This window comes from Pseudophryne corroboree, chromosome 9, assembly GCF_028390025.1.
Source record: "Pseudophryne corroboree isolate aPseCor3 chromosome 9, aPseCor3.hap2, whole genome shotgun sequence".
In the NCBI taxonomy this organism is placed as follows: domain Eukaryota; kingdom Metazoa; phylum Chordata; class Amphibia; order Anura; family Myobatrachidae; genus Pseudophryne; species Pseudophryne corroboree.
This window is the reverse complement of record NC_086452.1, coordinates 357,262,420-357,287,403: the sequence shown is the minus strand read 5'-3', so window position 1 is coordinate 357,287,403 and position 24,984 is coordinate 357,262,420.

Genomic DNA, 24,984 nt, shown 5'->3' with positions numbered 1-24,984 from the left:
TAACCGGCAAAAATCTTCATTGACTTAAAACATTTTAATTAATAATTACCACATTTTAAATTTTCTTTTTCTCTATTTTTGTAGCTTCTAACTGTCAAGGGTCATCTAAAAACTGTTTACCAGGTAAACTATGAACACTGAAGGTCGGTTAAATTATTAATAGTTAATTTTTGGAAACTTTAATTAATTTATTTTTCTTATTTGGGGTAATAATCTGAACCCAAGAAGTTAGGGTTTTTTGTTTTTTTTAAAGTGGCAGGCTCAAGGATAATGTTTTTTGTTTTTGCATTAAGGAATATTTCTTTTCAGTTTGATTAAGATAGTGGCTTAGTTAAGGTTTGTATTAGGTTTTGAAACTCTACTGAGCTAGTTTGTCTGTGCATGGTCAACTGGAGCCGGGGTTGATGAGTATATGCTCACTTCAAGACTCTTTTTCTCAGCGTTATGATCAGAATCTTTTTAGTGTAAACAATTAGTTTGATTTAACTTTGTCTTTTGATAGGCAAAACACTAACAATACTGTCCCCATTAATGAATGAACATTAAATCAAAGTGGTGATGTTCTACTTTTTTACTTAAAGGCTCCTACCCCTCTATGATAGTCCACTTGTTTTTTTGCTTTTGCCATTTTAAGTCTCATTTACCCTCAGTGAGTCCTCTGCATATATACTTTTGACATGGCCTATAGGAAGCCTTGTTTGTCAGCAGATTCTCTTTGTATTTAAAATATCACCAACTGCATCTGTAACCTCCGGAAACTGGAACTTACACTTTGCTCAATACTCATGTTCTAGCTATTATGGGCAATGCTTCTTAGAAAGCTATTTTGACTCAGATTTCATGTATTTTTTTTTTTTTTACAATTATCCTCTTTTTAGAAGTGCAACAAGCAACCAAAGTAAATCCTCCACAAATGACTATGGATTTAATTGAGCTACAGACTTCCATTCCGACACTTGAGACAGTTCCAGGTGACTTTTTTTTTTGTTTAATTCTGGGAAAGGCTTTTGTGCGTTAAAACATGTTCTTGTCTTCTGCTTGAAATTAGAATGTAGGCCACCATGTCAAATGGTCGACTCTGCAGAACATGGATGGGTTTGTCTTGCATATGCCTAAATCATATATTATCTTTGATTTTAGAATACTGTATAATTGTGCAACTTCAACAGACTCAATTAGCCTGATTGGCTCAATAAAACCCATCCCTATGCAAAAACCTATGGCGTCTGGACAACCTATCTTATCAAACACATGCGTGCACGTTTTTTATTTTCTCCCGCATTTGAATTTGAGTAATTGTTTCATTGTTAGCAAGTAAATAATGCATAAATATGTAATGATCAAGGAAAGTACACATTACAGGTGTTTTCATTGTAAATAATTGTATGTTACTATTTTTTTTACACTTGTAGATTTCTGCAACTTATGCATAATTGTTTTCTAGGTTTGTTTTTACGATGTTGGGTGGTTATGTTGTTGTTTTTTTACTTGGGTCTAACCTTTTTTTATTGTTTTAGCAACCAATTCCTCAGAGATTGTCATTTTGGGAGACGAGCCGTTGGAAAGGGAATACTGTACCCTTGAAAATGTTATGAATATGGAAGAAGGAGCATACTCTGATTGTTTTTATGTATCTGAAAATAGTCCCATTTCAGAACCATTTAATGAGAATGCCGAGCAGTCCAACCAATCAACCATTTTTGGAGGGGAAACAAGCAAAGAGCATGGGCAAATTAATAATCCAACACACATTGACTTGGCAAGCAACCCTCTATTTCAGCATATGAACAATATGTTTTTAACTTCCATGTCTGATTTTAAAGAAGTCTTACATGGTGAAATTGGGCATATGGTGGAAGGTTTGGACAATATTAAGAGTACACTCTGCACATTGATAGGGATCCAAGAGCAAAATGCACTCCAAATTAACACGAGTTTAAGTTCGATAGCCAATTCTTTGCAGAAACTCCTGGAGTTAAAAATTAAAGAACCTGAAGAGGGGTTTTACCAAGAAAATTCTATTGCTACTGGTTCCAGCAAGCCGGCCCTCCTAAAGAAGAGAAAAAGGCTTACACAAAACTTATCAGAAGAGGATCATGAACAAGCATGTAATTCCCCAGAGGAACATGCCCCAAGGGCCAAAAATCGGAAAAAATTTCTCAAACTAAGACAGCGTAGACTTTTTCTCTAAAATTTCATAATTGATTGAGGAGATTCCCTCACGTAGTTAAGTGTGGAAACGGTTAATAGGTACACAGTCACTAGGTTGACTGCTATTGGTCAACATGCACCAGGTAGACATGGTCAGAATGTCGACATCTACTTGGTCGACATGAGTTATTCCCCTTTTGCAACAGCTTGCAAGATAATGTTGCTTGTAACAAAATACAGGGTGTTCAGGTGAAATCCATGTTCCATTTAGGGATTACGTCAACGTGTTAGGGGCAGTTTTTGAAAAGTTGATATAGTGTGAACCAGTCCCTGTAATGTTGTTTTTTTTTGGCAACAATCAAACCTTATCAACTGTTACAAAAGTAATTGGATAAATGTTCAATTGTTAAAATTGTGTTTCTGTTTTATTTCATCACAGTACATTATTTTAGGTATATTTTAGGCATGTGTCTTTTGTGTATTTACTGAGTCCATGTAAACACAGTTATACTTAATTTATTTGTGCTAATTATTTGCTGAATCTCCCACACAGTACATTAATGGTTGTGTGTGCTTACTGTAGAAAAGTGTGTTGGTTGTCACAAATATTTGGAGCTGGTGTGAGTGTGTTAGATTTTATTAATTTATAAAGAATTTTTATAGATTTGTAAGACAGTGTGCTGGAAGTTGGGGAGGTTTGACCACATCAAAATCTGTAAAAATCATTAACTTTCTGTGTACATGTGCTGTATTTCAAATAAAGTGCATGCTTGTTAATAATCTTGATAAATGTTTGTAATTGTAGTTTCTGATAGCCGTTAAAATCTACATGTGCTTGACTAATTGTTAAAATGCTAAGGCTCCCTTATGGGACACGCTTTGAAGTTAGATACAGGTTGAGTATCCCTTATCCAAAATGCTTGGGACCAGAAGTATTTTGAATATTTAATTTTTCTGTATTTTGGAATAATTGCATACCATAATGATATATCATTGTGATGGGATCTAAGTCTAAGCACAGAATGCATTTGTGTTTCATATACACCTTATACACACAGCCTGCAGGTCATTTTAGGCAATATTTTTAATAACTTTTTGCATTAAACAAAGTTTGTTTACATAAAAATCATTTATGTTTTATATATACCTTATACACATAGCCTGAGGGTCTTATAATAAAATATTTTTAATATTGTTGTGTATTAAACAAAGTTTGTGTACATTGTCCCATCAGAAAACAAAGGTTTTACTATCTTAAAAAAACAACAACCCGTATTTCAATATTCCCTATTTCGCAATATTTGGGTATGGGATACTCAACCTGTACTTCCAGTTGACTACAAATAAAATCACACAACAAGGACTATTTATTGGTGTTTTCAAAAAGAAGGCCTTTGGGTTTGTTTTAAACAATTTTCCATGACCATGAGTATAAATCAGTCACCTGCCTCCTTCATGGATCAATGGTCGAAAAATGGGGCCCGCCCTTGAATTTAAAATGTTGTGCGGATGTTGGTTTGTTTGTCACCATGGATACACTAAGCATTAGTGCCATTTCCTGCAATGGTTACTGTGGTGATAATTGTCATCTAAAGCATTGGTTTCCAACCTTGGTCCTCGATTTGCCCCAACAGATCATGTTTTCCAGGTCTCCTCACGAGATTCCAACAGAAATAATTTGTTCCTCCTGGGGTTTTTTAAAAATGTGTGAGTAATGCATACACCTGTTCAACTGCTAGGTGGCATGAAACACATGAACTGTTGTGGCTAGTTGAGGACCGAAGTTGACTCCCATTGCTATACAGGTTATAGAAGTTATGCCCACAAAGCACTAATTTCCATAAATGTTATGTATGTTGTGCAATATAATATTGTCTATTTATAGCATTCAGTTATGATCATCCCACAATTTTTCTGCTTACTTCAGACAGAACTATGAAATGCAGTTAACAGTATGGCATATAAAAACCTGACACTGTCCATGACAATTACATTTTAATTTGGCCTAACTGTAGCCTCAAAGGTGCAAACACAGCTAGTCTCCAATTTTTGGACAGTCAATTTTCGGAGATAGGGCCAAGTGTGAAACACTTAAACCAGCTAATTTGTGGGCAGCCTGGGGCGCCTCCTTAGTGTTCAGCCGGAAGCGACTACCTTAGGGACGAGTGACAGCAGGAAGCATTGGGGGAGAAAATAAGTAATTCTTTGTTAATTTTAACACTACACATGATAGCATGGAATGTAGACGTACACCAAATGCCTCTTATCTCCCCCTTTGAACCTTGTACATTACTGAGAAATCTTCCTCACATTGGAAAATAAGAGCAATGGACCCCATTTCCCAAAAGCAGCGTAATGAGTTAGATGCTGAATTCTGATTTTTACTTTACTATGTGCTATGTTGGGCCCAAAACACTAACCTGGGCCACATTTTTAATAACTAAAAAAATACAAGAAGTGTGACCTGTATGTGAATAATATTGTATAGCAAATATTATACACATTGGTTTGCTCACTAAACCTGCCAAAAAAAGGTGACAGTGCTGATTAACCTTTAATTGTATTCTAAATTACTACAACACATGGCAACGGTGCATTTAAAACAGTACACATGTAAAGACGTGATAAACTTTTAACAGTGGTTTGCAATATACTGATATTCAACATTTTAAAAATGTTACTCAACAGAATAAACATATGGTTTTGCCAATAAACGCCAACCCAGATAAAATGCACTTTGCATTAACCAAAAACAATAGCATATATAACCAGTACTACCTGGCTGTGCTAAAATGAGCATGGTAGACGTTAATTTGCAAAATAGGTTCTAATTACATTTTCTCTCACCACTTTCGCCACCCCCCTTATTTCCTCCTCTCCGTCATTTGTTAATTTAGTGTTAGGATGATTTAGGCGTCTGACAACTGTGGGTAGCCTGTGGCGCAGGCATATGTTGTGCAGAACACAACATGTTAAAAATATTTGACAGACTTTATGTGGACTATATAGTAGGGTGCCCCCTGACTTATCCAGGCAACGAAATCTACTTTTGAGAATGCCAAATGTACGCTCTATTATTGCTCTACTTGCAATGTGCGCTTTATTATACACAAAATCCTGCCTCCGAGTTGGTTTGGAAATGGGAGTCAGTAGCCAGGAGCGTGCAGGGTAACCAGAATCTCCTATAAAAAAAGGAACAAGGGAATATTATATACCTATTGTTAGTCTATATTTATTCCAACATCTATACTGACCAAAATACTTTAAAGTGTATGCCTGATTTCTCATACGTCCTAGAGGATGCTGGGGTCACATCAAGAACCATGGGGTATAGACGGGATCCGCAGGAGACATGGGCACTTTAAGACTTTCAAAGGGTGTGAACTCGCTCCTCATTCTATGCCTCTCCTCCAGTTTAGAATCTGTGCCCAGTGAGACTGGATGCACTCTGAGGAGCTCTACTGAGTTTATCTGAAAGAGACTTATGTTAGGTTTTTAATTTTCAGGGAGACTGCTGGCAACAGTCTTCCTGCTTCATGGGACTTAGGGGAGAGAAGTCAGACCTACTTCTGTGAGTTTAAAGGCTCTGCTTCTTTGGCTACAGGACACCATTAGCTCCTGAGGGTCTGATCGCTAGGTACGCCTAGATGCTCGTTCCCAGAGGCCGCCGTCACCCCCGTTGCAGAGCCAGAAGTCCGAAGACAGGTGAGTAGAAGAAAAGAAGACTTCAGTGACGGCTTCTGAGGTAACGCAGTGCTCGCACGCTGCGCGCCATGCTCCCACACACAGCGGCACTACAGGGTGCAGGGCACAGGGGGGGGGGGCGCCATGGGCAGCATATATGACCTACATAAGTAACTGGCAAGAGCGTACATAGTGCCAGGGCACTGTCTGTACCCCCGGCAGTATAAAAATGTATTTGAAAAGATCGGGTCTGAAGTGCACAATTACGGGGGCGAAGCTTAGCCCTCACAGCACACAACCCGGCGCCATTTTCACTACACAAGGCTGCGGAGACGCTGGTCCTTCCTCACACTGCTGCACAAGCATCAGGTTGAAAAACGGGGGGGGGGATCAGTTATTTTGGTGCATTATATGTAAATTATAAAAGCGCTGCAGGTCTGGGGCATTTTCTGTGGTGTTTCAGACCGGGATTGAGTGCTGGGGTGTGAGCTGGCAATAACTCCCTCTGTGTCCCTCTGACAGGCTTACTGTGGGTCTGTCCCCTATAGGCCCAGTGTGTCTGTGTGTGTGTTGGGTGCACGTGTGTTGGAATGTCTGAGGCGGAGTGCTCTTCCCAGGAGGAGACTATGTTAGGGACACAAATGGCTGTGGGAGTGACCCTGTCGGCACCGCCGACACCTGATTGGGTGAATGTTTTAAATGCTTTGAATGCAAATGTGGCTCTGATAAATAAGAGATTGGCTAAATCTGAGTCTCAGAACCAGGCATAGAAGAAATCCGTAGAAGATGTGTTGTTACAAGTCCAGACCCCCTCGGGGGTCACAAAAATGTTCATTTGCCCAGCTGGTAAACACGGATACCGACACGGACACTGACTCAAGTGTGGACTAGAGTGATGCCAGATTAGATCCAAAACTAGAAAACAGCATTCAGTACATGATTGTAGCAATAAAACACGTATTACATATAACTGAGGACCCTACTGTCCCTGATACTAGGGTCTGTATGTATAAAGGAAAGAAACCTGAGGCAACGTTTCCTCCCTCTCATGAACTGACCACGCTTTGTGAAAAGGTTTGGGAAAATCCAGACAAAAAGTTTCTGATTCCCAAAACGATTCCAGTGGCGTATCAGTTTTCCTCTGGGGATAGGGAAAAATGGGAATCACCCCCCATTGTGGACAAAGCTCGATCACTGCTGTCCAAAAAGGTGGCTCTTCCGTCCCCTGACACGGCAGCCCTAAAGAATCCTGCAGATCGTAGGCAGGAAAATACATTGAAATCCATTTATGTCACCACGGGTACGCTACTCAGACCAGCCATTGCATCTGCGTGGGTGAGTAGTGCTATAGAAAAATGGGCAGATAACTTGTCATCTGAAAAAGATACCCTGGATAGGGATAACGTTTTTTTGACACTAGGTTATATCAGGGACGCTACAGTCTACCTAAATGAAGCTATAAGGGATATTGGCATCTTGGGATCAAGGGCCAATGCCATGGCATTCTCAGCTAGGACAGCATTGTGGATTCATCAATGGAATGCTGATGCTGACTCTAAAAAAGCGATGGAGTCTCTACCATATGAAGGTGGTGTATTGTATGGTGATGACCTCGCTGACTTGGTATCTACGGCTACCCAGGGTAAGTCATAATTTTTACCTTATGTGCCTGCACCACAAAAGAAAGCATACCAATATCAGATGCAGTCCTTTCGGCCCAATAAATACAGAAAAGGATGAGGTTCTTCCTTCCTTGCTTCTAGAGGAAAGGGAAAAGGTAAACGATCACCGGCCATGGCTGGTTCCCAGAAGCAGAAGTCCTTCCCGGCTTCTGCCAAATCCACCGCATGATGCTGGGGCTCCTCTGCGGGAGTACGCACCGGTGGGGGCACGTCTCAGACTCTTCAGTCAGTGCTGGGCTCGTTCGGCTGTGGACCCATGGGTTTTAGAAATAGTGTCCCAGGGGTACAAACTGGAGTTTCAAGACGTTCCCCCTCGCCGATGTTTCAAATCTGCCTTGCCAGCTACTATTCCGGACAGGGAGGTGGGATGCGCCACAATCAAGTCATTGTCATGGTTTCCCCGTCGCAACAGGGAGAAAGCTTTTATTCGAGCCTGTTTGTGGTCCCGAAGCCAGACAGCTCAGTCAGACCAATCCTGAACCTCAAATCCCTCAATCTCGACCTGAGAAAATTCAACATCAAGATGGAATCTCTCCGGGCAGTGAACTCCAGTCTGGAGGAGGGGGATTTTACATGTTCCCATTTATCCTCCACAACAGGCTTACCTGAGGTTTGCAGTTTCACTATTGTCATTACCAATTTCAGACGTTGCCGTTTGGTCTGTCCACAGCTCCGAGGGTTTTCACCAAAGTAATGGCCGAAATGATGGTTCTCCTGCACAAACAATTAGCCCGTACTTGGACGATCTCTTGATAAAGATGAGATCCAGGGACCAATTACTGCAGAACATTACACTCTCCCTGACAATTTTGCAGCAACATGGTTGGCTCCTAAACTTGCCAAAATCACAGTTGGTTCCGACGAGATGGCTGTCGTTTTTGGGAATGATTCTGGATACCGAATTACAGAGAGTTTTTCTTCCAGTGGAAAAGGATCTGGAAATTCTGAACCTGCTTAAACAAATTCAGAAACCAGCAAGAGTATCGATCCATCAATGCACTCGATTGCTGGGTAAGATGGTGGCGGCCTGCAAGGCCATTCAGTTTGGCAGATTCCATGCCAGAGTGTTTCAGTCTGATCTGTTGGACAAGTGGTCCAGGTACCATCTGCACATGCACCGAAGGATAATCCGGTCTTCCAAGACCAGAATCTCACTTCTGTGGTGGCTGCACAGCTCTCACCTCCTAGAGGGATGCAGGTTCGGGATCCCGGACTGGATCCTAGTGACCAAGGATGCGAGTCTCCGAGGCTGGGGAGCAGTCACACAGGGGGAAAGGTTCCAGGGAAAATGGTCAAGCCAGGAAATATGTATACACATAAACGTTCTGGAGTTAAGGGCCATTTACAACGGCCTTCTGCAAGCGCAACCTCTTCTTCGCAATCGGGCCGTCTTGATTCAGTCGGACAACATAACAGCAGTAGCGTACATAAACCGCCAGGGAGGAACAAAGAGCAGAACGGCAATGGCAGAGGCCACAAAAGGTTCTCATGCTGGCCGAAAAGGCATACAAGCGCTCTGTCAGCAATCTTCATTCCAGGAGTGGACAACTGGAAAGCAGACTTCCTCAGCAGATACGATCTCCATCCAGGAGAGTGGGGTCTTCATCAAGTGGTCTTTGCAGAAGTGACAAGTCTTTGGGGAATTCCTCAAATAGACATGATGGCGTCTCGCCTCAACCAGAAACTTCAGAGATATTGTTCCAGGTCGAGGGACCCTCAAGCAATAGCAGTGGACGCCCTAGTGTTTCAGTCGGTGTATGTGTTTCCTCCGCTTCCAGACGTTCCAAAAGTGATAAAGATCATAAGACGAACAAAGGTTCAAGCGATCCTCATTTTTCCAGACTGGCCAAGGAGGACTTGGGAACCAGATCTTCAGGAATTACTCACAGGAAATCCCTGGCCCCTTCCTCTGATTGAGGATCTGTTAGAGCAGGGGCCGTGCGTGTTCCAATACTTACTGTGACTTTGTTTGACGGCTTGGCGGTTGAACGCCGGATTCTAGCCCGAAAGGGTATTCCCAAGGAATTTATCTCCACTCTTATTCAGGCCAGAAAAGGAGTAACATCTAAACATTCCCACCGTATTTGGAGAAAATACGTGTCTTGGTGTGAATCCAGAAAGGCTCCTACGGAAGAATTTCAGTTAGGACGTTTTCTCCATTTTCTACAAGCTGGTGTGGATGCGGGACTAAATTTGGGCTCAATTAAAGTACAAATTTCAGCCTTATCGCTTTTCGTCCAAAAACAATTGGCCTCCCTTCCAGAAGTTCAGACTTTCGTGAAAGGCGTGTTGCACATCCAACCTCCCTTTGTTCCCCCCAGTGGCACCGTGGGATCTTAACGTGGTGTTGCAATTCCTTCAATCTCATTGGTTTTATCCTTTACAGAAGGTAGAGTAGAAATTCCTCACTTGGAAAGTGGTCATGCTGTTGGCCTTGTCATCCGCAAGGCGGGTGTCTTAATTAGCGGCCTTGTCGCACAAGAGCACCTATTTGATCTTCCATGAAGATAGAGCAGAGTTGAGGACTCGTCAGCAATTTCTGCCGAAAGTAGTTTCGTCGTTCCAGTTGAACCAACCTATTGTGGTGCCAGTGGCTACTGACACCTTGCTGGAATTGAAGTTTCTTGATGTAGTCAGAGCTTTGAAAATTTATGTAGCCACAATGGCTCAGTTTAGGAAAATGGAGGCTCTGTTTGTCCTGTATACTCACAACAAGATTGGGGCTCCTGCTTCCAAGCAGACTATTGCGCGCTGGATCTGTCATACGATTCAGCATGCTCATTCTCCTGCTGAATTGCCGTTACCGAAATGGGTGAAGGCCCATTCTACCAGAAAGATGGGCTCGTCCTGGGCGGCTGCCCGGGGGTCTCGGCATTACAACTTTGCCTAGCAGCTACTTGGTTGGTACCAAACACCTTTGCGAACTTCTACAAGTTTGATACCCTGGCTAATGAGGACCTCATGTTTGGTCAATCGGTGCTGCAAAGTCATCCGCACTCTCGCGCCCGTTCTAGAGGTTTGGTATAACCCCATGGTTCTTGATGTGACCCCAGCATCCTCTACAGACTAAGAGAAAAGGATTTACCGGTAGGTCTTAAAATCCAATTTTAGCAATAGTAAGGTGGGTTAGACAAATCTTTTTTATAATGTTTAAACCAAAAACCCATACATTGACAATATCATTATAAGCCAAATACAAATGAGGCAAGGGTCAAACACTACTTTAACAAATTATTTCCACAGAGCTTTGAATTTGACCAACCAAAGATTGATGCAATTGTATTTAAAAAATTACTCAATTGTAATATGTATTTTGATGTAAAGACATAAAATTTAAAGTGCACAAGTTTAAAAGCAAAATACACTTACGTATAACATCTTGTACCTAAGTGGACAAATCATTTCTGATTGCTGCAGAGCATATTTTGCTTAGTGATCGACCAGGTTCAAAGTGTGCATGCGTATGTTACACATTGCGCATGCGCAAGGGACAACTGCAACAAGCATCGCTAATCAGCCACGACATGGTGCAAAAAGTCACTTCGCACATGCATTCGCAAGGTTACTGTGAAGAACAGGCCGTTTGAGGGTGGAAAACACATGTTTACTGGGATTGTAAATTTCCAGTTGGTCACATGCGTTTTCAGATAAGGGGCCTGACATCAAATCCTACCCAAAACAGCCTGTTCTCATCGCACTGTAGGTGAAAGTCGTGATTTGCGCACACACTGCACAAACTTGATATTAGCAACTCAGCATCCAGATAGGTTTGCGCACATGCAGGAGGAGTATACACTCCTCCTCTAGAAGATTACTATCTTAACGCGGGACACCTAAATTAGCAGCCCAACTAACAGATATGATTTATGTCCATAACTCTCTTAATACCCAATTACAATTAATCGGACTACCAAATATGTATGAAATTGGCCATCAACACATGAAATGTTTGATAAACATAAGTACCTATCAACCAGCCTCCTGACAATTTTTGGTCCTCAAAGTCTCTAAAAACAGATGAATTTCTTAAAATGAATGCATCATGGGTGGAACCAGGATAAGCAGCACACACATTCATTATTTTTCCCTTAGCGTCTACTATAACTTGCATATTCATAGAGTAGAAATTTTTTCTATTTCGTGATATCTCTTCCATATCATCAGTGGGTCGGTAGGGTACATGAGTGCAATCGATGGCTCCTAAAACATTGGGGAAACCTGCAATTTTGTAGAAATCTTGTTTCACTGCTATCCATTCAGCCGGTGTTTTGGGCCAGGAAAGGAATTTGTCTATGTGAAATAAAATTGCCTCCAGTACAATTGGCAGGAATCTAGAAAAGGAAGCCTGGGAAATACCTCCAACATCACTGGCTGTATATTGAAAAGAACCTTTGGCCAAAAAATTCAGTGTTGCCAATAACTTGCAAATTCCGGGAACTGCTTTACATCTTCTCGTAGAGGGCTCTAACCTGTCTTTCACTAAATGATACAGCTCGAAAATAGCTAATGACGACAATCTATATCGCTTGAAAACTCGATCCTCCCTCAAGCCGTACAGGGTTTGTCGGACTGAAAATATTCGTGGCCTTCGAAAACGAATTCTACGTTTTCTCTTAATCTTTGCATTATGCATGACATTTTTTATCTTGGTTTGAGTCCCAAGAACAGCTAAATTTGCCCATACAACTTCCATTAGGAATAAAAAAGGGATCATGACTTTGTAGTTTAATAAAAGTTTCACATCTATTCTGTGGAAAAGATAAATACAAATATATAAATTTTAATGTTAATAATAAAATAAATAAAAAATTTGTACTTTCACACTGAATAAATGTGTTTTAACCAAAAATACAGATCAAGCCCATACTAGAATTTAAACCAATAAACAATAATGGACAAAAACACATTTAAACACAGACACAACATTGTTAAACATGGTCAACTAGAACACGAACATGACCCAAAAAAACATTAGTTAAATAATACAGTGCACACATAAAATGCCAGAGCACTAAGCTGAAGACCAAGGGGGGTTATTACAAGTTGTTCTCTCGCTAGCAGTTTTTAGCAGCAGTGCAAGCACATTGTCACTGCCCAACAGGGAGTCTATTTTCACTTTGCAGAAGTGCAAACGCTTGTACAGCAGAGCGCCTGCCAAAACATTTTGGTCAAAACAAGACCAGCACTGTAGTTACTCTTATTGTGCGTTGATTTTAACGTTGGAGGGTTGGATTTTTATGTCACACACACGCCCAGCCACGCCTGCGTTTTACCTGTCACGCCTGCATTTTTATAAACACTCCCAGAAAAAAGATAATTTGCCAGACAAGACACGCCCATTTCCTGTCAAGCTTCTTGCGTTCGACACTGCGACTGAAAGCTTCGGTCCAACCTGTGCTAAACCACAATCCTGTTTGTACCCATACGTGGCACATGCGTATTGCAGTGCATACACATGCGCAGATTACACACTTTATCCACTGATCGCTACGCAGCTAACAACGACAGCTAGCGATCAACTCAAAATGACCCCCAATGTACGTGGGAGACCAAGACAGTCAATAGGAGTTTTAAATGCCCAGCGACCCTAGAAGATCTGAACAAACATATAGACAAAAGACTAACAGGCATCACCACATAAATACACTGCTCAAAAAAATGAAGGGAACACTTAAACAACACATCCTAAATCTGAATGAATGAAATATTCTTATTAAATACTTTGGTCTTTACATAGTTGAATGTGCTGACAACAAAATCACACAAAAATTAACAATGGAAAAAAAAATTATTAAACCATGGAGGTCTGGATTTGGAGTCACACTCAAAATTAAAGTGAAAAAAAAAAACTACAGGCTGATCCAACTTTGATGTAATGTCCTTAAAACAAGTCAAAATGAGGCTCAGTAGTGTTTGTGGCCTCCACATGCCTGTATGACCTCCCTACAACGTCTGGGCATGCTCCTGATGAGGTGGCGGATGGTCTCCTGAGGGATCTCCAACCAGACCTGAACTAAAGCATCCACCAACTCCTGGACAGTCTGTGGTGCAACGTGGCGTTGGTGGATGGAGCGAGACATGATGTCCCAGATGTGCTCAATTTGATTCAGGTCTGGGGAACAGGCGGACCAGTACATAGCATCAATGCCTTCGTCTTGCAGGAACTGCTGACACACTCCAGCCACATAAGGTCTAGCATTGTCTTGCATTAGGAGGAACCTAGGGACAACCGCACCAGCATATGGTCTCACAAGGGGTCTGAGGATCTCATCTCGGTACCTAATGGCAGTCAGGCTACCTCTGGCGAGCACATGGAGGGCTGTGCGGCCCCCCAAAGAAATGCCACCCCACACCAGTTCTGACCCACTGCCAAACCGGTCATGCTGGAGGATGTTGCAGGCAGCAGAACGTTCTCCTTGGCGTCTCCAGACTCTGTCACATGTGCTCAGTGAGAACCTGCTTTCATCTGTGAAGAGCACAGGGCGACAGTGGTAAATTTGCCAATCTTGCTGTTCTCTGGCAAATGCACTGTGGTCCTGCACGGTGTTGGGCTGTAAGCACAACCCCCACCTGTGGACGTCGGGCCCTCATACCACCCTCATGGAGTCTGTTTCTGATCATTTGAGTAGACACATGCACATTTGTGGCTTGCTGGAGGTCATTTTGCAGGGCTCTGGCAGTGCTCCTCCTGTTCCTCCTTGCACAAAGGCGGAGGTAGCGGTCCTGCTGCTGGGTTGTTGCCCTCCTACGGCCTTGTCCACGTCTCCTGATGTACTGTCCTGTCTCCTGGTAGCGCCTCCATGCTCTGGTCACTACGCTGACAGACACAGCAAACCTTCTTGCCACAGCTCGCATTGATGTGCCATCCTGGATGAGCTGCACTACCTGAGCCACTTGTGTGGGTTGTAGACTCCGTCTCATGCTACAACTAGAGTGAAAGCACCACCAGCTTTCAAAAGTGACCAAAACATCAGCCAGAAAGCATAGGAGCTGAGAAGTGGTCTGTGGTCACCACTTACAGAACAACTCCTTTATTGGGGGTGTCTTGCTCATTGCCTATAATTTTCACCTGTTGTCTATTCCATTTGCACAACAGCATGTGAAATTGATTGTCAATCAGTGTTTCTTCCTAAGTGGACAGTTTGATTTCACAGAAGGGTGATTGACTTGGAGTTACATTGGGGGTAATTCTGAGTTGATCGCAGCAGGAATTTTGTTTAAAAAAATTTCTCCAGCCACTCCCGCGTTTTTCCCAGAAACGGTAGCGTTTTTTCACACACTCCCATAAAACGGCCTGTTTCCGCCCAGAAACACCCACTTCCTGTCAATCACAGTACGATCCCCAGAAAAAAACCTTGTAATGCCGTGAATAAAATTCCTAACTGCATAGCAAATTTACTTGGCGCAGTCGCACTGCGGACATTGCACATGCGCATTAGCGACTAATCGCTCCGTTGCGAGAAAAAAATGACGATCGAACAACTCGGAATGACCCCCATGGTTTGGCTCAACTGCTAACAAACTTGCTGCTGCGATCAACTCAGAATTACCCCCATTGTGTTGTTTAAGTGTTCCCTTTATTTTTTTGAGCAGCGTATATCTAACAAATAAAGGCTCAGCTAAGCCCTTAGATTACTGCAAAGTCAAAACATCCAAAATTTCCCCTAGTGACCTTCTGAGATGAGGGCATGGCGTTTCAAAGGGCTACAGCTCAAAATATCATTATCAAACTAACCTATAATGTGCCGTGACCCCATTTGTAAAAAGTCAAAGCAAAATACATAAGCATGAGGAAATGGAAATAATGTTACATTTTAAGTATGTGTTTTAACATCACAGTTCCATTTGACAAATGTGTCAGTTTATTGAGGAACTCAAGAACAGTTCTTAGAGTGGCCAAGCCGTGACTGTGCCAGGGCCGCTGCAGCCAGCACCCGAGGCTGCAGTCACCCCGCATGCGCCTAGGCCACCCACACGCCCGCTGCAGCAAGCAGCGTGGGCTGTGTGCATGCTCCCTGCAGCCGGCTCCATTGTCATACGCTAGAGGTCATTTAATGAACACTAGCGTCTATGCGGTGCTATGTGAGAGATGTAATGACGTGTCTCCCATAGATACAAGGCACGGCGGCCAGAGCCAGAGGACAACTGCAGCAGTTGGGAAAAAGGAGCGTGACTGGGGAGTATTGAGTGTATCTTGTGTGTGTGTATGTTTTTTTGGTGTGTGTGTGTGTGTGTGTGTGTGTGTGTGTGTGTGTGTGTGTGTGTGTGTGTGTGTGTTAGAGGTGCTACTAGAAGACAAATCTGTTGGGGGCACATCTACAGGGTGCTTAGCTATTGGGGTCCAACTGCTGGGGGAACATCAACGGGCCTTTCCTTTGAAACCATGTCCCAATTTTTCACACACCCCTTCTACGGCCACTATCCTGAATTGCCGGAGTTGTGGGGGCACCAAACAAACTTTCGACCTGTCCACCACAATGGCTAGAAACATCGGGTTTTTGGCCTGCTCCCTGACTAGGGCCCTTCTTCACACAATAAATCTGTTTACACCAGTGGTTGTCTAGCTCGGTCCTCAAGATCACCCACACAGTGCATGTTTTCCATGAAAACCAGCAAGTGCACAGGTGTATTAATTGCTCACAGACACTTTTTAAAGGTCCACATGTGGAGCAATTTCTTACACTTGAGATTGTGTGAGGAGACCTGCAAAACATGCACCGTGTGGGGTCCAGAGGACCCCGTTTGAGAGCCTGTGGTTTAGACGGTCGACCAGCTCTAGGAAGAGTCCTGGTGGATTCAAAATTCTTTCATTAAGGGATAATGGAGGCCACTGTGCTCATTGGGACCTTCCAAGCAGCAGAAATTTCCCTGTACCCTTCCCCGGATTTGTGCCTCGACAACTTTTTGTCTCAGAGGACTGCACACAAATCCTTTGACTTCATGCTTAGTTTGTACTCAGACATGCACTGTCAAGTGTGGAAACTTATGTAAACACATTTGTGACTTTCACAAACATGGCCAAACAGCTAATTTTAACACAGGTGGACTCCAATTAAGCAGGACAAACGTCTCAAAGATACTCAGTGGAAACAGGATGCCCCTGAGGTACATTTTGACCTTCATGGCAAAAGTGGAGAATACTTAAGTACATGTGATTTCCAAGCTTTTAACCTTTAAAAAATTTGACAAACTCTTAAAAACTTTTTAACATTCTCATTATTGTGAGTAGAATGTGGTGGGAAAATTAGCTTCAAAAGAATTTTTTTTAAAGGGGCGTGGCCTCATAGGGGAGGGGCGTGGACACAGTTATGCTCCCAGTAGCTGTGCCCCCAGATTTGCCCCAAGTAGTTGTGCCCCCCAGTTGATTTGCCCCCAGTATTTGTACCCCCTGTCGCTGTGCCCCCTGTTGCTTTGCCCCCAGTAGTTGTGCCCCCTGTTGCTTTGCACCCAGTAGTTGTGGCCCGTTTCTTTGCCCCCAGTAGTTGTGCCCCTCTTTCTGTGCTCACAGTAGTTGTGCCCCCTCTTTCCTTGCCCGCAGTAATTGTGCCCCGTTTCTTTTCCCCCAGCAGTTGTTCCCCGTCTTTCCGTGCCCCCAGTAGTTGTGCCTCCTCTTTCTTTGCCCCACATAGTTGTGCCCCGTTTCTTTGCCCCCAACAGTTGTGCCCCCTCTTTCTTTGCCCCCAGTAGTTGTTCCCCGTTTCTTTGCCCCCCGCAGTTGTGCCCCCTCTATCTTTGCCCCCCAGTAGTTGTGCCCCATTTCTTTGCCCCCAGTAGTTGTGTGCACACACACATAAAAAAACCAATACTTACCTCTGCCCCGCTCCTGCTTCCTGATCACTGCTGCTGCTCCGTCTGGCCGCTGGCTCCTATCTGTGGGAGAGACGTCATGACTTCTCTCCCATAGCAGCGCCGCACAGACAATAGAGGTCAATACTGACCTCTAGTGTCTGTCCCTGGAGCCGGCTGCAGCAGATGCCCACACAGCCCACGGCATCTGCTGTAGCCATGGAGCAGAGGGTGGGCAGGCGGCGGTGCATGCGGTCGCGCCCCCAGGCCACAGCGCCCCGGGCAAAGGCACTGCTTGCCTGCACCAAGATCCGCTCCTGTAAGGCTGTAACATTAAAAAAAGTGTCAAAAAATTAAACGCATAATATACTTACCCAGATGCACTGTTTCTTCCTGAATATTGGTGCATCACTGTGTATGTACGGGCAAATAGCCAACGCTGAATGACAGCTGACAATGATTGACAGCTGACCTGGGTGGACGTGTGTACATGCCACCCCAGTTCATAACGTCAGTCCCCGACGGATGGGGCAATGTCTATATACAACACATTGACCAACCCATCCATAGATATATCTGCTGACCCTTTGCTCTGCACATATATTTGACAGTTTGACAATGAACAACAATTAGTCAGAGAGAGCTGGGATAGGAAGAAGGAGAGAGTTATGCAGGATTGAAATGTTTTATTTCACTCCCCACCCCCTCCCCTACCCCCACAATCTGTGCTCAGAAAACACTTTGATGTGAACTGATCAACAATTGAGCAACCAATAACTGTGTTTGACATTACAACCAGGGCTAATCTATCAAAAACACTGCGAAAATGTTGCCTTCATTGCCTTCAACATGTGATGCAGTCCCCTCTCCCACCGTAACGTGACGCCTGGGCATTGGCTGCTCCGCTGTACTCAGTAAACACGCATGCACTCAACACCTAACACACACACATATACACGTGAAACAACAAAACCACAAAATTACACATGCGGCGCCAAAAACTCACAAATACATTTACACATGCTGCACCCAACAAACACACACATATACACTCACTACACCATACACATACACACAAAGCAACACACACAATATTATAAACACACCACATAAAAAAACAACATTAATTTGCATCTCAGGACAAAGCTGACATTGCCCACTGCTTACCTGCTCATTGTAGTTTTTATATATTAGACATTAGTATAGACAAACCAAAAAATGTTAGTCTTTCGGACTGGGGAGGGAGTGGTAGAAGGACAGGAATGGTATTTTTTGATCCTGGCCTCTTCCATTAAATCAATAGCACTGCAGATGCGGTGCTATTAAGTTAATAGAAGTCCGGGACAACAAAATAGCCACCAGTCGGTGACAGGGAGAGGGTGAAACCAGACAGAGGGTGACAGCAGTGAGTGACAGAAAGTGGGTAACATCAGGGAGAGGGTAACAGGAAAAGCGTGATGCCAGGAAGAGCGTGATGCCAGGGAGAGGTTGACAGCAGTGGGCCATGCCAGGGAGAAGGTAACGGGGATGGTGATGCCAGGGAGAGGGTGACAGCAGTGGATGATGCCACAGAGAGTGTGTTTAAAAAAAGGATATTGTCTTTGGTTGTTGAACTAAAAGTCCCAGCAAGCCTCCCCCGCTTACTGGTACATGCCACCCTAGCACCAGAAATTCTACAACTAAAAAAATACCCGCAAAAAAGCAAAACACGCACACACCTTGATGGTAAAAATTTATTAAAACACACTTACGCACTCACACATACTTACCTACATCCCACGCAAAAAACCATGTCCACTTGTCCAGTAAAATCCAATAGAGGTACCTGCAAAAAATATAGACAGAGATTACCTACCTACATCCCACGCAGAGAATCACGACCACTTGACCATTAGAATCCAATAGGGGTACCTGTAAAAATAACAGAGAGAGAATACTTACCTACATCCCACACCAAGAATCACGTCCACATGTCCATGACAATCCAATAGGGGTACCTGTATGAAAGAGTGAGAGAGAAAGAAAAAAACGAGAGAGAGAGAAAATAGAGAAAGACACAGAGAAAAAGACACACGCCACAGACAAAGTTGCACCTTCCGACCTCCAGCTGCTTGTTGTCTTACTGGCGGAAGGGAGCAGGTCCATGGCTTGCCAGCAGCTCTTGGAAGCATCGGCCCCTGCCCGGGGAGACAGCGACACACAAGGGGGAGACGGAAGGATCCAAACATGCAGAGTGGCTGAGCAGGAAGTGGCCACCTCACACCCCGGCAAGGTAACAGAGGAGGTTATGCGACGGAATATGAAGAAGAGAGGGTGGTGAGCACTGATGCCACAGCATATGAGTGATTACACCAGCGAAAACAACCCAGGATCCGATGCCCAATCACATCGGACCCTGTCAACGAGGCACTTATACCAGTGCCACTTTTCAGACTATTTACACTGGGCATATACAGCCCAGTGCTTGCCAACACCCCCCAACTTTATTCCCATTCCCATTGTCAACGGCAGGCACTCATCAGTGCCTCCTAAATCTATTAGAATTAATTAAATTCAATAGAATAATAAACAAGATACTTATGACACAGAATATGTATCATAAGAATCTTCCCTGTATTAGTTAACTCATTAATAACAGGTGAGGCACTGCCTCCCCTGACTGCACATCCCTTCAGGCCACAACATAAGATAAAAACATATTAGTATATATATATATATATATATATATATATATATAATTCAGCCAAATCATGGCACTCTGCGGTCTCATTCAGTCAATAAAACACAGCTCCTAGGAAGCTTGCAAGAGTGCCGGTTGCTCGCCTGTATATATAAAAAACAGTCCAGCAGGAACGGCACTCAGAGACGGCAAAGATAATCAAAAGGTTTGTATTCTCATATAATTAACGTTTAGGGCCTGTAAACCCCATCGTCTGTGTCTTTGGTTCTGACGACGGCGTTTACAGCCCCGAAACGTTAACTATATGAGAATACAAACCTTTTGATTATCTTTGCCGTCTCTGAGTGCCGTTCCTGCTGGACTGTTATTACTCTTCTTACTGGCACCAGCACAAGTTGGTATGAGCTTGTGAGTGCCGGCTGACATTGGCTTCATTGCTGCAATCCTGTACTCGTTTCAGTTCCTTTATTAGCAGAACTGTCAGTTTTGTATCTCAAGGAACTGATGTTGCTTCAGATAACAGCTTTTTTTTCTTTTTTCCTTTGGGGGGCTGTTTTTACATATATATAATTTTTGTTGGTTTTGCCGTGCTACTAATGTTGGAATACTGGCAATTTTAAGATTTATACATTTATATATTTACTAATATATATATATATATATATATATATATATATAATACAACCTACATAAAACAAGAAAAATATACACATACATATATTATCCAATTTATTCATATATCTGAAAACATACCTACATTAACAAACATACATACATATGTCCAAATATACTGTATGTACACATTCAACATTAATAATTATATATACATATACACTTACACACTGCCAAAGAGCATATATATCTCTATCTATCTATATATACACACACACACACACTTTGTATATAGGCATACTAGGCATTTACTGTATACGTATGTATACACACAGCCCACATTTAAATACACATATCCTCACAATAACTAGAGTTTAGATTTATAGATCATTAAGCCATATAGATCAACACCTACAGTCAAAATACAGCTGACTCTGACTGACTCACACTGAAATCACGTCAGCGTGAACCTACTGTCAACATCTCAATAAAGTTCATTAAAAAAAAAACAAACACACAAGACAGCCACAGCGCCGGGTCCGGACGGCGAACAGGCGGATGGAGGGAGACACTAACGTTCGTACACAACGAACGTTCATAAGTAAGGTCACACAGCAGTGATCTAAGGAAGACACACAGGCGCCGAAAGGGCTGTGTCAGCATACCGACGCAGCTAAAATTAGCGCAACGCTGGGTACATAGATCAGGGGAAGCGCTATCTGAGCCACATAACGTGTACAGATAACGCATTCCCCCTTAAAGAACATTTATAAATCTACCCCAGAATCGCAAGTGAAATAATTAGCTCCACCTATGGACCTTTTAAAATGTGTCAGTGAGTAATTAATACACCTGTGCACTTGCTGGGTTACCTGCAAAACATGCACTGTGTGGGGTCCTGGGGACCGAATTTGAGAACCACTGGCTTAAACAATAGATTGGGCACTGGGAATGTGGCTGGCTGTTGTCAGGAAAGTCCCCTATTGACAACAAAAGCAGCTGAAAAGGAGGTTATATAAGAAAGAATGCATATATAATTAAAACTTTCCTGACATATTCTAATGCAATAAATGATTTCAATAATATTAAGTTTGTTAACTTGAGACCATTAAAAGAAACAGATACGTTTACTAAAAATGCAGCTCGTTTTATCTGAATTAGGCAGGTGTTAATAAGAATCTTAATGGATGCTTTCATTTTCTACAGCAGTTGGAGAAAAAAGAAAATTGGATATAAATTAAGTATTGGGCTTGTAGTTAAAGAACATCAGCAGATTGGTTAAGTCAGCACAGGTCTATATATCCTGACGGGAAAAAAATCCCCTCATCAGCTCCTGACCCTAAAACCTCCCCAAGCTGTGCATGTATTAAATCCTAAAACCCACTGGGAACTGCTCCAGACAGACTCAGTATCCTATGATATTGCTGGTATAAAGAGGCTGGCAATACATTCCTCACTTTTATTAGACAACGGAACCCCAGAGGGCATAATATCTTTTTCGTTCTATAAATTTTACTATAGATAGTACAGAAAACATTTTAATAGCTACAGCTTTTATTGGATATATTAAAGTGTTAAAAAAGCATTCACTAAGATATCACGTTTATCTTCCATTCGCACAGACATGAGTCACCTTATACTTCTGCTTACAGTACTACAGTTGTGTCAGCAAATGATGACACAGAAATTGTACCCAGGACCCCTTGGAAATATTCCAGGCAACAGTACCTAGGGGGCAAGCATAGGGTCATTATCTGGGACCCTTCTCCACCCATTCACGGAAATAAATTAAAAGAAAAAAATAATCATAAATTACCCCTCCTGCAGTCCCGCACTGAGGGGGTCATTCCGACCCGATCGCTCGCTGCAGTTTGTCGTAGCGCAGCGATCGGGTCGGAACTGCGCATGCGCCGGCGCCACAGTGCGCCGGCACATGGCAGCTTTCGTTGCCTAGCGATCGCCTCTGAGACAGAGGCGGTCGCTGGGCGGGAGGGGGCTGAACGGCGGCGTCAAGCCGCTGTTTAGGGGGACCGTTGGGGCGGCAGCGACAATTAACTCCCGGCCAGCCGCAGGAGCTGCGCTGGCCGGGAGTTACTCCTCAAATACAAGAGCATCGCGGCTGTGCGATGCTTTTGTATTTATGCGGGGGGGGGGGCGGCACTGACATGCGGGGCGGACTAGCCCTGTGCTGGGCGTCCCCCCGCATGTCTGAGTATCTGATCGTAGCTGTGCTAAATTTAGCACGGCTACGATCAACTCGGAATGACCCCCTGTCTCTCCACATGCTTCCATACAGTGAATGGCTGTCAGCACTGATTAGTGGATAGCTCCAGGCACTCATCAATCAGCATGCTGACAGTCATTCACTGTCTAGCTGCAGGCTAGGAGCCAGGTAGATAATGCTGCACTCTGATTGGTGGATAGCTCCAGCCACTCATCAATCAGAATACTGACAGTCATTCACTGTCTAGGAGGCTGGCAGAGAATGCTGAATTCTGATTGTGTGTAATTCACAGTCAGAGCAGCCAGGAAGCATTGTCTACCTGCCTCCCAAGAAGCTGCAGAGGCACCAACCTGAGGGCAGATGATCCTGGCCCAGCCCGCCCCTGCTGGAAAGCCCCTTGAATTGTGAGGCCCTGGGCAGCTGGTCCTGGGCAAGCATGTGCGAGTGTGGCCATGCTCCGTTGTAAATATCATGGCCTTCTTTACATGCTGTGCCGCCCACTATAAGAGCATGGTGTTTTCATTATTAGCCTGGGTACTGTCAAGCCTCCCCCCTCCTCTTGGCACCCCTGATTGATCCTCTGCCCTAAGCAAGAGTATCCAATAATTGTAGACATCCCTTTGCATTTACTGTGGATTCCAGCAGACACATACCTGTATATATGACATAACAGCTCACCTTTGAATGACTTTGATGATTTGAAACTGAATATAATGTCTCCTAAATTAAAATGAGAAATATTAACCTTATTTAAGAACAGAGTAGTGACATCTGCTGGTTACATTAACTTGCAAAGGCTAGAATAATACTGGCATGGCATTAATGTGCAAATCATACTTACATAACTATGCAGAAATGTGCTGTAAGCCATAGCTGTCATTTTCTATTATTATTTCTATAATTATTTGTTCTAAGGATTTCTGCTGATTATTATTTCCCTATTTTATGCAGTAGACTCAATTAAAACCAATGTAGGACCATTTATTTGTATGGAATAAAGTAGTAATATTCAATTTAGAATTAGGGGTAGATTTACTAAGCCTTGAAAAAGTGATCCATTTCATGGGGATAAAGTACCAGACAATCAGCTGCTAAGTGCCATGTTACAGGCTGGGTTTGAAAAAATGACAGTTAGTAGCTGGTTGGTTGGTTGGTTGGTTGGTTGGTTGGTTGGTTGGTTGGTTGGTTGGTTGGTACTTTTTTACCGTGCAATTTATCACTTTTCAAGGCTTAGTACATCTGGCCCATTATTATTTTCCTGGAGCTCACATCCAGAGATACTTACACTAGGAACCCATTCACATATCCAAAGTGCAGATGGACTCATGAAAATTGCATTGGGTTGCATCCTGAAAAATGCACAGAACACATGTAATTGTGTGGTGGCAGTGGTACCATTTGTATTTTAGCTTCCCCCTGCTTTATATGTGCGTAAAATACATTAATGCTTCAAAGATGTACTTCAGCCCTAAAGGTTCTAGTGTAGAATTGGAGTTAATCACCCAAAGATAAAAAATTCTGCGCCATGTACAGACTAAGTAGTACATAATTTATACATCAAATGAAAAAAAATCCTTTATTTTAAAATCAAACGTTTTTAAATGAGATTTTCAGGTAATATATTTTGCCTACTACACTGCCTCTTAACATCATGCTGGTCAAAGCATAGGAAGTAAACATAGTAAATTCACATAGTAAAGATAATGATACAAGGTTATTCCCAACTGTGTTTTATGAGCCTGAGCTCAACATGTGCTTAAGCTGTAATGATGGAGCCAATCATTGAAGCATTCCTATACTTTGGCTCATCTCCCAGAGGAATCATGTCCTTAATTCTGAAGCCACTCATCTGACTCGACAATTAAATGACCCTCAGTGGTTAAAAATATTCTCTGCCACAAAACTTTACATATAACAGTTTCTTTGTCATTTACTGTACTATACTGGCCTTCCCAGGTGGTAACACCATGCTAACTAGCGCTCATCCATAAATGTGGCTTTGCAAAATTAATGATCGACTTGGGATTTACAGTATGTGGGCTTGGGGGATCAGTATGAAATACCTCCAATCAAAATCCCAACAGCAATTGACCGAGGTCAAAATCCCGACAAGGTCAAAATCCCGACATGGACAAAATATCGACATTTAAAATACCGAAAAGGTC